Consider the following 16,418-nt stretch of genomic DNA (forward strand, 5'->3'; position numbering starts at 1 on the left):
ACATGTGACGCTGGATTTTGTCAGCCAGTTATAATTTACCAATCCCTGTTTATACCATTTATACAAATGGTATAGCATGATCAAGCAAATAGAATAGAGCACATGAAGCAGTATAAGGGACAAATATTAACTGGTAACTATAAAAAATATGTGTGTTTATTATTATAAATATTTTTAATGCATTGTCTTTTACATTTGGATATTTATGTCTCAAACTTGATTTGTTTCAAAACATTTTATAAAAGCACATTTCTGTGTTTAAATCTATAGGAAATGGATTATTTTTTACTTTACATTGAATATAGCTAGAAAACAAAGGTATCTTTGATAATGGTTACTGGGTACAGGAGACAAGGGTCTGTCTCTGTCCACCCAGGGCTTTACAGGAGACATGTGAATTGGTTAACTTCATTCTGAATTTCTTGAGCAATAAGCTGATGTAAACCTACTTTCTCCAATGACTGTTTTTTACATCTTGTCGAGAATCAGTTGACTGGAGATGGATTATTTGTACCTGAGTCCTTCAATCTCTTCCATTGTCCTGTGTGTTTGTTTTTATGCCAATATTAAGTTTTGTTTTGTTTTTTTTTTTTTTTTTAATTAAGGATTTGTTTATGTTTGGGTTTTTTTGTTTGTTTGGATTTTTGCCGACAGGGATTGAACTCAGGGGTGCTTAACCACCAGGCTATATTCCCATTCTTTTTATATTAGATAGAGTCTGTAAGTTGTTTAGGGCCTTGCTAAGTTTGTAGTATGTTTTGGAATAAGGTTCTATGATGCCTCTAGTTTTGTTCTTTTGTGTAGGATTTCTTTGGTTAATTGGGATATTTCTATATAAATTGTGGAATTGTTTTTCTGGTTTTGTGAGGCATGTGATCAGTATTTTGATGTTGATCACATTGAATCCGTAAATTATTTTGAGTATTTTGTGTATTTGAATAATATTTCCCTTAATCCATGAACATGGGAAGTATTTTCACATTCCAATGTCTTCAATTTCTTTCTTCAGTGCTTTGTAATTCTTATCGTAGAGATGTTTCACCTAGGTTGACTATGAGGGGTGTGTGTGTGTGGGGGGGGGGGTGTGTGTGTGATATGAATGAAATTGCTTTCTTTTCTCTCAATCAATGCACTACAGATGTGTAGAAAAGTTGTTTGCTTTTGCATGTTGATTTTGTAGCTTGCTACTTGACTGAAATTATCAGATCTATAATCTTGGGGTGGATTTTTTAGGATTTTCTGTATATAGAATCATATCATCTGTAAATGGGGATGATTTGACTCCCTACTTCCGTATTTGTATGGAATGAAATTGTTTTTCTCCTTCAAGACTGGTCTGGCTAAACTTTCTAGTACTGTGTTGCATAAGAGTGGTTAAGAGTCGACACCATTATCTTATTTCTGATCTTTGAAATGCTGTCACTATTTCAAGACTTGATACAGTATTGGCTATGGTTTTGTCCTACATAACATTGAAAGATTGAGACATAATCCTTCTGTTTCTTACTTTTGCAAGATTTTTATAACAAAGAGATGTTGAATTTTATTGAAGGCTATTTTCTTCATAAATAAGGAATGCTGTTTTGAGTTTTATACTTGACTCTTCTTGTGTGCCATATTACACTTATTGCTTCGTCTATGTTGAACCATTCTTACAACCAACCAACTTGATCATAGTGATTTAAATTATTTTTATTAGAACTTTATGTTTATACATAGTTTCAGGGTATCCTGACAAATTCATACATGCATAGAAATGGATTTCAGTTCATGATTCCCCTTTATCTCTCCCTCTCTCTAGTCTGTCCTCCCCCTCCCCTTCTCCTTCCTTTAGCCTCCTAGACATCCTTTTGCTTATCTATTATTGTGTATTTGATTGGTTTCCTATGTAATCTATTTTTTTTGAGATACAGTATTTTATTTCCTCTCTGAAAAGAATATGATTAACAGACCACTGAATAAGGAGCTATATGCAGACAAATTTGTAAATGAGACGTCAATATCCTGTTTCTTCTGTTTCCATATTACAAAGTTTAATATACTTGGGGGAAGATTAGGGGACAGAATAACAGGGAGGAAGAAAAGAATTTGCTAAACATCGCCTAAAATACTGGAAATTAAATAGTCGGATTTAAAATTTTATTGTGTTTTTCTGCTTTGGAAGTGCTAGTTAGCTCTAAAATTTGTAACATTATAGTTTCTAGTTCTTTTCTGATATTTTCTCTTTTTTCTTCCTCTACATTTTTTATTGGTGCATTATAGTTGTACACAATGATGGGATTTGTTGTTACCTATTAGTACATGCCCACAATGTAACAATATAATTTGGTCAATATCATTCCCTCTTCCTGGGCTTCTTCCCACCCCCTGGTCCCTTTCCTCTATTGGATTGGAGATTGAACCCAGAGCTTTGTGTATGCAAGGCAAGCACTCTGCCAACTGAGCTATATCCCCAGCCTGTAATCTATTTTTGATTGGTTCTTTTTCATTATACATGACTGTAGAATCCATTTTGACATATATATGTACAATTATGGAATATTTCTTCTTCTAAGACCCAGTACCTCTTATTCTCCTTCCCTTTCTCCTTCATCCCCCTTTATTTTATTTTAGCTTCCACATATGAGAGAAAGTATTCAACCTTTGAGTTTCTAAGTTTCACTAATTTTACTTAGCAAGATATTTTCCATTTACATTCTTTCCTGGAAATTCCATAATTTCATTCTTTTTAATGGCTGAGTTTACATATGTGTGTGTGTGTGTATGCGTGTGTGTGTGTGTGTGTCTGTGTGAAAACATGATTACAAGACAGGTGTGATTCTACAACATGTACAACCAGAAGAATGAGAAGTTATACTCCATTTATTTATGATATGTCAAAATGTATCCTACTGTCATGTATAACTAATTAGAACAACAAAATCTATGGCTACTTTTCAAGAGACATAAGATTTATACTAACATGGTGTAAACATTATTTTAGTGAATAAGCAAATACTTTAAAAAAAAGAAAGAAGAAGGGTGGGGGGAAGGAAAAAAGAAAAACAGTATGAATCAAAAACTATTACCCTAGGTAAGTGTATGATTACACAAATGGTATGCCTCTACTTCATGTACAGAGAAACAAGATGTATCCCATTTGTTTACAATAAAAATAAATTTTTAAAAAAGAAAGAAAATTTAATTTTTTTTAATCCATTATCTATTGACAGGCATCTGGATTGATTCCATAACTTATTTATTGTTAATTGTGCTGCTATAAACATTGATCTGGCTGTGTCACTGTAGTGTGCCAATTTTAGTTCTTTTGCAAAACTACCCAGGATTGTGATAGTTGCATCATATGGTTCATACCTAGTTTTTGAGGAATCTCCAAACTTCTTTCCAGAGTGGTTGTACTAGGCTGCAGTCCCACCCGTGATTTCCAAGTGTATCTTTCCCCCACAACCTCACCAACATTTATTATTGTTTTGATTTTGATCATTGCAATTCTGACTGGTATGAGATGAAATCTTGTAGTTTTGATTGGCATCTCCTTGATTGGTAGAGATGTTGAACACATGGTGAATATTTTTAATATGCTGTTGAATTCAAATTGCAAGTATATTGTTGAGGACTGTTTTTTTCTAATATCATCAGGGATGTTGGTCTATATTTCTTATTTTTGGTTGAGTCCTTGTTAGATTTTTGGAAACAGGGTAATTCTGGTTTCATAGAAAATTTGGAAGAGTTCCACACATTCATATTTTATAATCTGGTTTGAGGAGTATTGTGAGCTCTTCAAAATTGTAATCAAATTCACCTTGTACAAAAATCAACTAAAAATGAATCAGAGACTTTAACATAAAAATTGAAACACTGAAACTACGACATGAAACATAGAGGAAACATTTTATGTTATTGGCACAAGCAAGGACGTCCTGAATGGGATTGTAGTAGTCTAGGAAATAATAAACATAATTGAAAATACGGAACTACATCAAACTAAACAGTATGTGGACATCAAAGGAAACAATCAATAGAATGAACAGACAACCCATATAATGGGAGAAAATATTTGCCAGTTATTTGTGTGGTAGACCATCAATGTCCAGAATATGCAAAGAACTCAAAAACTTAACAATAATGGAAGTATCCAATGAGGAATTGGGCAAGTGATCTGAACAGATACTTCACAAAAGAGAGAGTACAAATGGCCAATAAATATACAAAAAATGTTCAACACCTTTAACCATCATGGAAATACAAATGCATTTTTAAGATATGTTCCTCAAACCAGCAAGAATAGGATGTAATAAATTTTTTTTACATGTTGTTTCTGTTTGTACATGGAGTAACAGCATACCACTTGCATATTCATAAATTTACATAGAGTAATGATGTTTGATTCATTCCATTATTTTTCCTTCCCCCCCACCCCTCCCACCTCTCTTTTCCCTTTATACAGTCCCTCCTTCCTCCATTCTTGTCCCACTCCCACCCCCCATTAAGTGTCATCATCCGCTTATCAATGAGATGATTCCTCTTTTGGATTTTTGAGATTGGCTTATCTCACTTAACACGATATTCTCCAATTTCATCCATTTGCCTGCAAATGCCATAATTTTATTATTCTTTATAGCTGAGTAATATTCCATTGTGTGTATATATATATATATATATATATATATATATATATACACACACACCACAGTTTCTTTATCCATTCATCAATTGAAGGGCATCTAGGTTGGTTCCATAGTCTTGCTATTGTGAATTGAGCCGCTATGAACATTGATGTGGCTGTATCTCTGTAGTGTGCTGATTTTAAGTCCTATGGGTATAGGCCGAGGAGTGGGATAGCTGGGTCAAATGGTAGGTTCATTCCAAGTTTTCTAAGGAATCTCCACACTGCTTTCCAGAGTGGCTGCACTAATTTGCAGTCCCACCAGCAATGTATAAGTGTACCTTTTTCCCCACATCCTCTCCAACACCTATTGTTGCTTGTATTCTTGATAATCGCCATTCTAATTGGGGTGAGGTGGAATCTTAGTGTAGTTTTGATTTGCATTTCTCTTATTACTAAAGATGTTGAACATTTTTTCATATATCTGTTAATTGCTTGTACATCTTCTTCTGTGAAGTGTCTGTTCATTTCCTTAGCCCACTTGTTGATTGGATTATTTGTATTCTTGGTGTAGAGTTTTTTGAGTTCTTTATATATTCTGGAAATTAGTGCTCTATCTGAAGTATGAGAGGCAAAGATATTCTCCCACTCTGTAGGCTCTCTCTTCGCAATGCTGATAGTTTCCTTTGCTGAGAGAAAGCTTTTTAGTTTGAATCTGTCCCAGTTATTGATTCTTGCTTTTATTTCTTGTGCTATGGGAGTCCTGTTAAGGAAGTCTGATCCTAAGCCAACAAGGTGAAGATTTGGACCTACTTTTTCTTCTATAAGATGCAGGGTCTCTGGTCTGATTTCAAGGTCCTTGATCCATTGTGAGTTGAGTTTTGTGCAGGGTGAGAGATAGGGGTTTAATAAAATTTGATTAGAAACTTCATGGCATTATTGATTTTGAAAATGTGGCCAATCTGGTACAAGATCTCTGGTATTATCTCAATGTCTGAATCCTCCCAAAGTCATATGTTGAAACCCAATCATGAGTATGAAGGAATTAGGGGTGGGACCATTAAGAGGTGATTAGGTCAAAAGGGTTCAGACATCATGAACTGTATTAGTGACCTTATAATAAGGACCCAGAGAGCTCCCTTGACTCTTCCATCACCTAAGAACTCGCTAGAAGTTGCTTTCTATGACCCAAGAAATAAGTACTTTCCAGACCCCAAATCAGCTGCTACCTTGATCTTAGACTTCCAGCCTCTAGAAGTGTGAAAAAATAAGTTTCTGTTTTTTATAATACACCCACTCTAAGACATTTTGATACAGCAGCCTTAATATACTTCATCAGCCTAATTAAATTAAATGTTTCCCACACTTCTTCATATTATTAAATTAAATGGTAGAAAGACAGAAAATTAGGATCCTTTTTTCATGTCGACAGCACTTCCAAAAGGAGAGGGTTCTTCTCATTACTGTGGCTTACTGATTTACAATTATCTCCTAATTGACTTGTGATAACTTCATTGAATATTTAATATTATACTATCATTAGCACTTTCATTATTCATCAAAATCATATAATTGTGGCAATTAAGTTGACTGTCTTTTAAACACTTGGTTCATTGATCTTTTATTACACTTATAAGGTCTGAACTGAACAGGAAGTTTACTAAGTGGCACAACCCCATTACATTGCACTAAAATTTGTTATCGCTTCATGAAAATTTGTAATGCAGAACTTAAATTTAAATTTTCAGTGATATTATTTCTTTATATGTTATAAAGCTTGATTTTCTCTTAATAATTCATTACTTTAACTTATACATTTCTAAATATTTAATGAGTACCTACTGTGTCTCAGACAATGTACCATGTGCTGGGTATAAAATGATGAATGAAGTTAATAAATACACAACCTTTGTGAACCTTATATCATAAAGCAGGAAGTAGGTAAGAGGTAAGAATAAACAAAATAATTCAAATTAGTATTAGGAGTATTAATGAAATAAAAAGGTAAAAATTAATATGAAACTTAAAGAATGAAAGGACTAAGTCATTCAAGAAGCAGAAGAAAGCAATAGGAAAAATCCAGGCCATTTCTGTCTTGTGTATTATTTGTATAACCCAGAGAAACTCTGCATTCCTAGTTCAAATATCTCTTCAGTAGCTATTTGAGGTTGGAGCAGTAATGACATCACTCTGCCTCAATTTGTAAATCTTTCAAAGAATGTATTTTAGAGAATAGTTTTGATGATTAAATATGTTCATTATTATAAGGCAGTTAGAACAGCAACTAGTATGTTGTGAGCTCTTTACAATGATGTCTATTATCATTCTTGTTATTATCATTTAAAAAATTCCACTAGATAGCAGCACTCATTTGTCTCCTCACCCTATATTAACAGCATGTACAAGTTGGATAGTAAGATTTGAGGGTGGGAAATGATATTTGCTGCTAGTTTTCTCTATGCCAATGATTGTATAATTATTACTATGTAGAATATCTCCTATTCACTCTCATAACAAACTCTTTGGGAAGGTGTATTTATCCCCACTAGGCTATGAGGTCCAGGACAGCAGCTGCTGAGTCTGACTCACAGCTAGTTCTATGGTGATTTATTTTATGTATCAGCTTGGCAAAGCCATGCTGCCTAACTGTTTAGTCAAAATGATCTTAATGTGTTCTTACTGGGTGATACTGATTGTTTTTTGCTCGTTTGATTTTTAGACTAATATTTAAATCTGTAGATTTTTTTAATAAAGTGGATCATAGCCTCCATAACATGGGTGGGTTTCATTCTGATTGTTGAAGACCATAAGGAAAAGATTGAGGGCTCTGAAAATGAAAGACATATGCCTCCAGACTTTCTGTCAGACTCAAGGGTGCAACATCAGCTCTTACAAGAATTTCTTGCAGATTTCAGCATTGCCAGTCTCTACTATGCAGTGAGTCAATCTACATAGCCATATAAAGTACATCAATCTACATAGCCGTATAAAGTAGATAGATATAAAAATACATGAGATACATATATGAGTACATATATGTACTAATTATATATACAGAGAACTATATATGTGTATATATATATATATATAAACATATAGGAAGATAGATTTCCTTTTTATAAACATTATGAATTGTTCCTTATTTGATTATTTCAGTTGTATATTTTGACAGAGTGATTAGATTTCTCCATTATGTTAGTAGATTTATACTTGAAACAAAGGACATGATGCATGCTAATGACACAGTTTGCAAATCTATTTCCTATTTAAAATTATAAAAAAAAAAACTCCAGGATTTATTATCTTAAGTAACATTAAATCATTTTGGTAATTTTTAAATTATTTTTTATTTATTCTAATTAGTTTTACATGACAGTAGAATGCATTTGACATATTGTACATAAATGGAGTATAAGTTCTCATTTTTCTGATTGTACATATTGTAGAATCACACCAGTCTTGTAATCATATATGTACATAGGGTAATAATGTCCGATTCATTCTACTGTCCTTTTTACCCCCACATCTCCTCCCTTCCCTTAACTTCCCTCTGCCTAATCCAAAGTGCCTCTATTCTTCCCTAGCGTGCCCCCTTCCCCCACATTGGGAATTGGCATCCCAACATCAGAGAAAACATTGGGCCTTTGTTATTTTGGGATTGGCTTATTTTGCTTAGCATGATATTCTACAGCTCCATCCATTTACCAGCAAATGCCATAATTTCATTCTTCTTTAAGACTGAGTAATAATCCACTGTGTCTATATACCACATTTTCTTTATCCATTCATTGTTGAAGGGCACCTGGGTTGTTTCCATAGTTTGGCTATTGTGAGTTGAGCTACTATAAATATTGATGTGACTGTGTCACTGTAGTAAGATGATTTTCAGTCCTTTGTGTATAAATTGAGAAGTGAGGAGTGTGAATAACTGGGAGAAGTGGTGGTTCCATTCCAAGTTTTCAGAGGAATCTCCATACTGCTTTCCATAATAGTTTCACCAATTTGCTCCCACCATCAATGTATGAGTGTACCTTTCTCCCCACATAGAGATATATTTCTATACATGTCTATGTATTCATGCATTTATAAGTAGGTAGACATTCCATCTATGATTCTGTTTCTGTGGAGGACACAGACTAATACAAACTTCCAGCAAGGTTTCTTACATGTGAAAGTCAATTAGTTGGATGAAAACATGCATTCAAAGAGGCACCCCAATTGAATGAATAGAGAAACAAGGAAAGAAAGGACGAGAAAGTTTAAAATTTTCACTCATATTTGTAACATTGTAAAGCTGCAATTCAGAGCTGTATCTTTCTAAATCCAAAGCCATCATGTATCCTCTATTCAACCAATCCATCTCTTCTGCAGAACCTCAGCAATAGACAATATCATTGTTATCATGGATTCACAAATTTCTCCCAGTCACACATATAAATTTTTCTCCCGTAGATTATCAAACAGTAATTGGTTTTTTGTATTTTTGGAGTATACTAAACTACTTAAACCACTCCCAGTTCTTTCTTCTACATATAAGAAAGGATTATATTTTGCATTTTCCAAATAAGTTATTTAATTTTAACTCTGCATTGAATGGCCCTGCGATATTAAAAATGTGAGAAAATTTTCCTGGGTTTCAGTTTCCTTATAGCAATTTCTTTGCTAGTCTCTAAACAAGAAACACATCATTTGAAATCATGTCAAAATGTTGGTATACAAAACTATCCAAGCTGTTAAGCATGCCATACAAGGATTTCATGATCTATCTCTTCTTCTCTGCATACCTCTGGTTCTCTCTTCACTTAAAATCTTCAGTAGTGTAAGACCTCCTTAGATGTCTGCACATATCAGACTATTTTATTCCTGCATATATTCGCTTACCTTTTATCTCTTCTGAGAATGTCAAAACTCAGAGAAATTTTTACTCGACTGGGGATTTATATCCTAAAACTCCTGATGAGGCTGTGCACTCAGGCTTGAATTCCTTTACTTCCATATACATATATACATCTTGCCAACAGTTTAATTAAGCTGCATGTATCATTCTATATGTCTAAGACATTTTTGTAAATCATTATTTACAAGAAATCTGAACGAAGAAACCACATGTACAGCATCTATCTACATGCACGGCATGATACAATGTTAGATCCCTAACAACTTAAGGAACATTTAATTTAACTGAAATAGCATCATATGTATTGGCAAAAAAAAAAAAAAAAAAAAAATGCACGATTCAGAATGACCACAGTCTTAATAGCAACAAAGAAATCCAGAAAACAACACCATAACATCTTCTAAGTGCCTCTTGAGAGAAAACCGTTGTTGATTTGTGTAACCAGTAAAGTTGTATTTCAACAAACAGAGTAATCAAAATTACACAAACAAACAAAAACTGAGAAAACACACCATCAATGTACCACTACCAAATAAACTTCTAAAAATTATATTCCATAATGAAGAAAAAACTTTCTAAACCTTTTTCATCTCTAAAAGTGGACAGAGATACAAAAGGAAATGGTGGGAAATATATGCAAATATAAATATTTTTGATAAAAGAACAACAAAATCTAGTATCCAATTTCGAATCACAAAAATAGAACTAAAACACTGACTTATAAAAGCTCATAAGTTAGGAAGTATAGTGATTAAAGCTAATGTAAACACAGGAGGAAACATTAAAATGTTTTACTTTAAACTTTAACTTTAAAGCTAAATACTGTGGAAAAAAAGTATTTTTCAGTATCTATCCTGGGAAACATTTACTAATAAATAATATAGAGGTATCTATAAGAATTTATAAGACATCATTGTTCAAATAGCAATAATATGCAAACAACTTAAATGTTCATCTACTGGGAAGTTACTACTGAACTGTTGTGTATCAATACTGTGGAATACAATGCAGCATTTAAAGGAATACAGTAGATACCTATGCACTAACCTTGTGGGAGAACATCAAGTGACAGAATTTATTAATACATATTCAACATATACACAGAAAAAATAGAGGACTACCCAGCAAATAAGCAAAAGAAGAGAAGAGAGGCAGATCTGGGAGGGGATAAATGGACACTTACCCTTTCTTAATAATACTACTATTATTTTGCAAAAAGATAATATTTTTGTTTTCCTTTTATTCATATATTTGTTAATTTTAAAATAGTTGAATTCAATAAAGAACAAGAAATTTCAAATGTAGATTATACATCTATATCTACAACTAAAAAGATATCAAAGTTTTAATGTAACCCTTTGCATGTGAGGTGCTATAGCCTGGGGCAGACAACTGCTTCCTCTTAAGAACAGAACTCTTCTGCCTGATAGAAGTAAAAATATTCTGCTACACAAGAGCAGGGCTTGATAATATTCAAGAGAGGAAAAAATTTTGGAGAAGTGAACTATAGCACATTTAGCCAGGGAGTACATATATATATATATATATATATATATATATATATATATATATATATACACTAATTCTAGAATCAAGTAGGAGGTTACGAATCTGTGTCTCTTATCAGAAGTGGGCAAACTACATAAACAAAATCTGGTTGATTACATTTTTTTTTTCACCATAAGGTAGGATTTTTTTTTCTTTACATTTTTAAGTGGTTGGGAAAAATGAAAAGAAGATCATTACTTCACTCAAATTATATGAAATTCTATTTCAGCATCAATAAAATTCTTTTAGATTATAGCTATGCTCATGTGTGACACATTATGTATGGCTGTTTGCATATTCCAACTGCACAGTTCAGTATCTATGACAGTGACTGCACAGAAAACTAATTGTAAAGCCTTGTGAGAGAAAAATTAAAAATGCATGACAATATTAACACAAAAGTAGGAGAGAGGTGGATGCACTTCAAGCCCCCAAATCTTTCTGCATTACTAGGGAGATTGTTAACTAATAATTTGTAGTGTGCTTGAGGAAGTGAAAGATACCTCATCAATCTCAAATATAATCATTAAAATATGGCAAAAAATGCATGTGTGAAAACTTATGATAGGAAAAGTGAAATAACAAAAACATTTTTAAAGTCCAAAAAAAGTTTAAGAATGGAGAAATAAAGAATTTTGAATTACATGGGACCAAGTGGACACAAACAATAAGATAGTACATATAAGCCAAATTACATCAGTACTTACAGTAAATATACTAAATACCCTAAGTTAAAAAATAGTTTAACAGTTTTGTCCGAGTAGATTGACAAGTAAACAAAAATGAATAAGGTAAATCAAATAAATAATACCCATATCCTATAAAAGAGATACATCTTGGTCCTAGAGGAGTAACAAAAACAAATATGGTGTAGATACACTAATATTATATAAATCAGAGTAATGCAAGAATAATTATTTTTGGAATAGTGGTGTTTTGTAATGATAAATGAATTACTCCAACATAAATACAGTATAATTTCATATCTTTACGCATACAATCACACAGATCCAAAATAGGCAAAACACATAGTTGACAATTGAAAGGGGAAATAAATCCAAAACAGTGATGGAAGTGTTAAAACCCTTCTTTCAATAACTAATAGAAAAGCAGATTTTTTTTTGAAAAGCATGAACATGGATTTCTAAAAGACAAATAGTAATGTGTATTTATATATATATATAATTAACATATGCAGACAAAAGAATCTGACAATGACAGAATAAACAAAGTAGCATTTTTTCCTTTAGATTTCTTACTTCAAAATATCTAGATGAAGGAGGAATGCATTTAAAAGCATGTTTTTTGCTTACAGTGAAATTTTAACCAAGGACATACTTAGACAACTCTACCAGAAGCACTCACAAAACACAATTTGTAATCTCTCTCATCACAAAGAACATTTCCATTTCCATTTTAACAAATAACATAAAAAGGTGAAAATTGCCCTTAAATCAAGTTTGTGAAAAAACAAGCACTGCGTTCTTTTCTGGTCCCCTTACTGTGGTTTAAGCCAAGGTACAACTATAGCTCTAATAAAGAGATAACTTAGTTCACATTTCTTCATCATTGTTTATTGTGATTTGTTTAATAAAATTAAAATGACAAGCAGACTTCAGGTCCATGTAGTATTGGGTTAAAATCCTGTCATTGAAGTCTTGCAGATCTCAATTTAAATAAAATTTTACTATTTAACAACCCTGATCTTGGACAGGTTAGCTAACATCACCACAGAAGGAAAGTGATAATACCTGTACCAGAAGGTTGTGCTGAAATTAGAAAATTCTAAACAGGGTACCTGCTGTTTCTACTAATAGGCAAAATTATGTTTATTACTATCCTTTTCATCAGTTCAGGATTTTAGCAAATTCTCATGTCTCCTTCAGTAGTATGACATGGGGAGGGGTTCGAACGAGAGAATTTAGGAATGTTGGACATTATTTTGTAAAATAAGCATTTCACCAGAATTTAGAAATTAAACAATAAAAAGTCATAATTATGCTTAATTCATGAATAATTACAAATGTAGAACACTTCTGGAAATTATCCATTATGTTAAAATTTAATTCATAGACTACATAGGCTGTGAATGTCAATCTTTGTAAAACGTATCAAGTCCTCATTGGCTAATTTTTACATAGAATTGTTTATTAATGGACAAGCAACATTTGGCCCCTGGCCCTCCTTTTTCTATGTTTTCATTGTTGATCAAGTTTCATTCCAATTAATAATTTTTTTTAATGTCACATAGTTAATAACTTCAATCAAATGAACATAAAGTCTTGTGGATATAGGAACTACTGTTTTCTTACAATAAGAAAATGCAGGGGCTGGGGTTGTGGCTTGGTGGTAGAGCACTTGCCAAGCACATGTGAGGCTCTGGGTTTGATCCCCAGCACCACATAAAAATAGAATAAAGATATTAAGCCCACCTACAACCCATATATATCTCTATCTATCTATCTATCTATCTATCTATCTATCTATCTATCTATCTATCTATCTATGTTGTAGATATACATATATATATATAAAGAAAATACATATGTCTTTTCTTATCAAAGGTGTGAGAATTGTCTAAATTTTAGAAAACAGCTTTCTTAACTTTATTTCCAAGTTGTTTTTTGCAATAATGAATGTAATGAAGTTTTTGTTTGCTCACATTTTTAGTATTTCAAAGTTCTTGAAAGTGAAACACCATATGTCCACATCTACACATCCCATTAGTCAAAGTTGTAATTTTTTTAAAAAATGCAAGTTCTGATTTTAAAATTTATTCCAAAGTTTAAAAAAACTAATCAATAACTTTTTATGTTCATAATTGAGTATAGGTAGGTAGTTTTACCTTTTTTTCTTCAAGTTACCCATTTTATCTCTGTGTATATTACTTTTTGGACCAACACAAAACAATGAAGTGAATAATTCTAGACAAGCCTTCTGAAGAACACCCAATACAACCATTTGATCCCCTGCTGTCACCACTCAACTGTGACTTACAGGAGGCTAAAGGCCATATCTCATGCAAATATTTGTATCTTTGCCTAAAACTTGATGAATGAAGAAATTGGACCTGGAAAAGCATTTTTAAATGGAAGTTTTCATGAGACAGTGCATTATGTTGGCACTTCTATCATTTTTTGCTTTTAAGAAATATATACTGTTTTTATATCGCACTTCCTCTTTTTTTCCCATTTCTTTTTCTCACCCTTTGAATAGCTGAAGAAGCAATTAGGAGCCAGGCTATTAAAAATTCAGTGCTGTTTCCAGAAGCTCTTCAAGAAAGGTGAGTATGTCTGAAACTTTTATCAACCAGCTAATTTCATTTCCTACCATGGGCACTGATTCAATAATTTTCACCAAGTAAAAAGAAAGGGGAGGCAGCTAAACAATGGAGGTAGCATCACCACAGATAATGCATTATTTTGCTCTAATGATAAGCTACTAATTAGTTCACTTTTTCCTTACAGAACCGCAATAACATTTTAAAACCAGCCTTTCAAAATCTTCCATGAGAAAATAATACTTCAATACAGAAAATCTAGGTTAAGAGCAGATAATTTCAACAGGGTTGCTCAGTGTTCCCTACATTGTGACTACAGTAAAACAGACACAATGCTGCAATTTTAATTTGACATGTACTCATTTTCAAATAAATATACTTGTAAAATGGAAGTGATGATAATGATACCTAACTCACAAGATATTTTTAAAGATCAAATGAAATAATAATGACAAATATATTTGGTAAAAAGTAAAGTGTCAGAGAAATAGTAATTATCATCAGAAGAATCTTTATTGTTACTTCTCTAATTATACACAAGTAAAGTGAATAACCTATCATCTATGTGTTAGAGTTTAAAGACACCTTGAAGACACAATGATAAGATGAACTGTCCTGATAGCCTCTGAATACTTATTATTAATGTGCTGTCTACCTAGAAACAAACAAATAGAGCTTTGGAAGAAGATGAATTCATTATTAATTCACTTGCAAGTGTGAATTATTCACATGCTAGTATGAATTAATTAAATCAGATCATGTTGATCATAGCTACTAGTTGGAAATAACCTCTCTAAAGTATAGTAGGAACACACAGGAGAGTCCATTTTAAGGCATAGACTAGTACAGGGAAAACAGGAGACTTGGTGAGTATCCTGGAGAGGGCATCACACTGTTAGTGTAGCAAAGAATAATAACCCTGTGTCAATGAAAGCAACAGCAGCATAAAGTATCGCTAAATAAATAACAGTAAGGACAAGATTAACCAAACTTGCATGGCCTTGTAGAAGTTGTGACTGGCCAAGTGTCAAAGAAAAACGTAACTAAGCTGAAGAAAAGCTCCATTACTTTGGCATAAAGCCCATATTTACATTCTTAGTTCACCAAAGTAAGGTGGGTATGCAGAACTATGACTCCAAGGCTTTCCTACACCCACCACAAATTGTACTGACAGCCAACCAAGATCATGTATTCATGATATTAGTACATAACTGAAGGATAGAGAAGATATGATTAAGAATAATGTAAACAAAAGGGAACATGTTATTTTAGCTAACTGCAAAGTTTATGTGCCATCTGTGTAAAAGGGAGATCAGAGGAAGAGATTGTGTGTTTTCCATCAACAGAAGGTAAGGTGTTGGGACCACTTACTGCCTTGCTTTTCAGATGACACATTGGGTGTGAGAAGAGTTTTTGGCACCATACCTAAAGAGGGACATCAACAAAGAAGAATTTATCCATTATGGCACATTTATTGGAATGAGAGAACTGAGAAAATCATGTTATGCAAGGAACAGTTCAAGTGACCTGAGGTATGTAGGACAGTACAGGAGGCAAAGTCCTGGGAAGGGCAGACACAGGGATGGCAGTGTGTGTATTACTCCTGTTTGAAATGGTATATCCCTGTATTTTTTGTTAGATTAGAAGTAATCTTCAAATTAAAAATGGATTGAAATTATCTTCGTTCAATTTGGAAATTAGGAAGCAAAAAATAAATGTAAATTAGTGTATTTTATGATGCTTGCCTCTCATTAGTTATCTAGTTGTGATTTTGCTTTACCTCATGATATTTAGATACAGGAAGATAGTATTCTTAAGAATGTTCTCTATGTCAGGAGCCTACAATTTAACTAAAAAACATTATTCTTTCAAACTATTCTAAATGTATTAAGCTGATCAAAAGTTGTAAATTCAGGCAGGGTACATATAAAGGGTAATTATTTTTTATATTCTGAGAAATAATGTATGATAGATGATTCTGAATATCATGCAGACATTTTTGTAAGGGCCAAAATTTTTCCAGTCACTCCCTTGTGTAGTCAAGGATTTATTTTCTTTCTCAAATCGAATATGATTATTTTATCTAA

This window comes from Sciurus vulgaris (assembly GCF_902686455.1).
Source record: "Sciurus vulgaris genome assembly, chromosome: 11".
In the NCBI taxonomy this organism is placed as follows: Eukaryota; Metazoa; Chordata; class Mammalia; order Rodentia; family Sciuridae; genus Sciurus; species Sciurus vulgaris.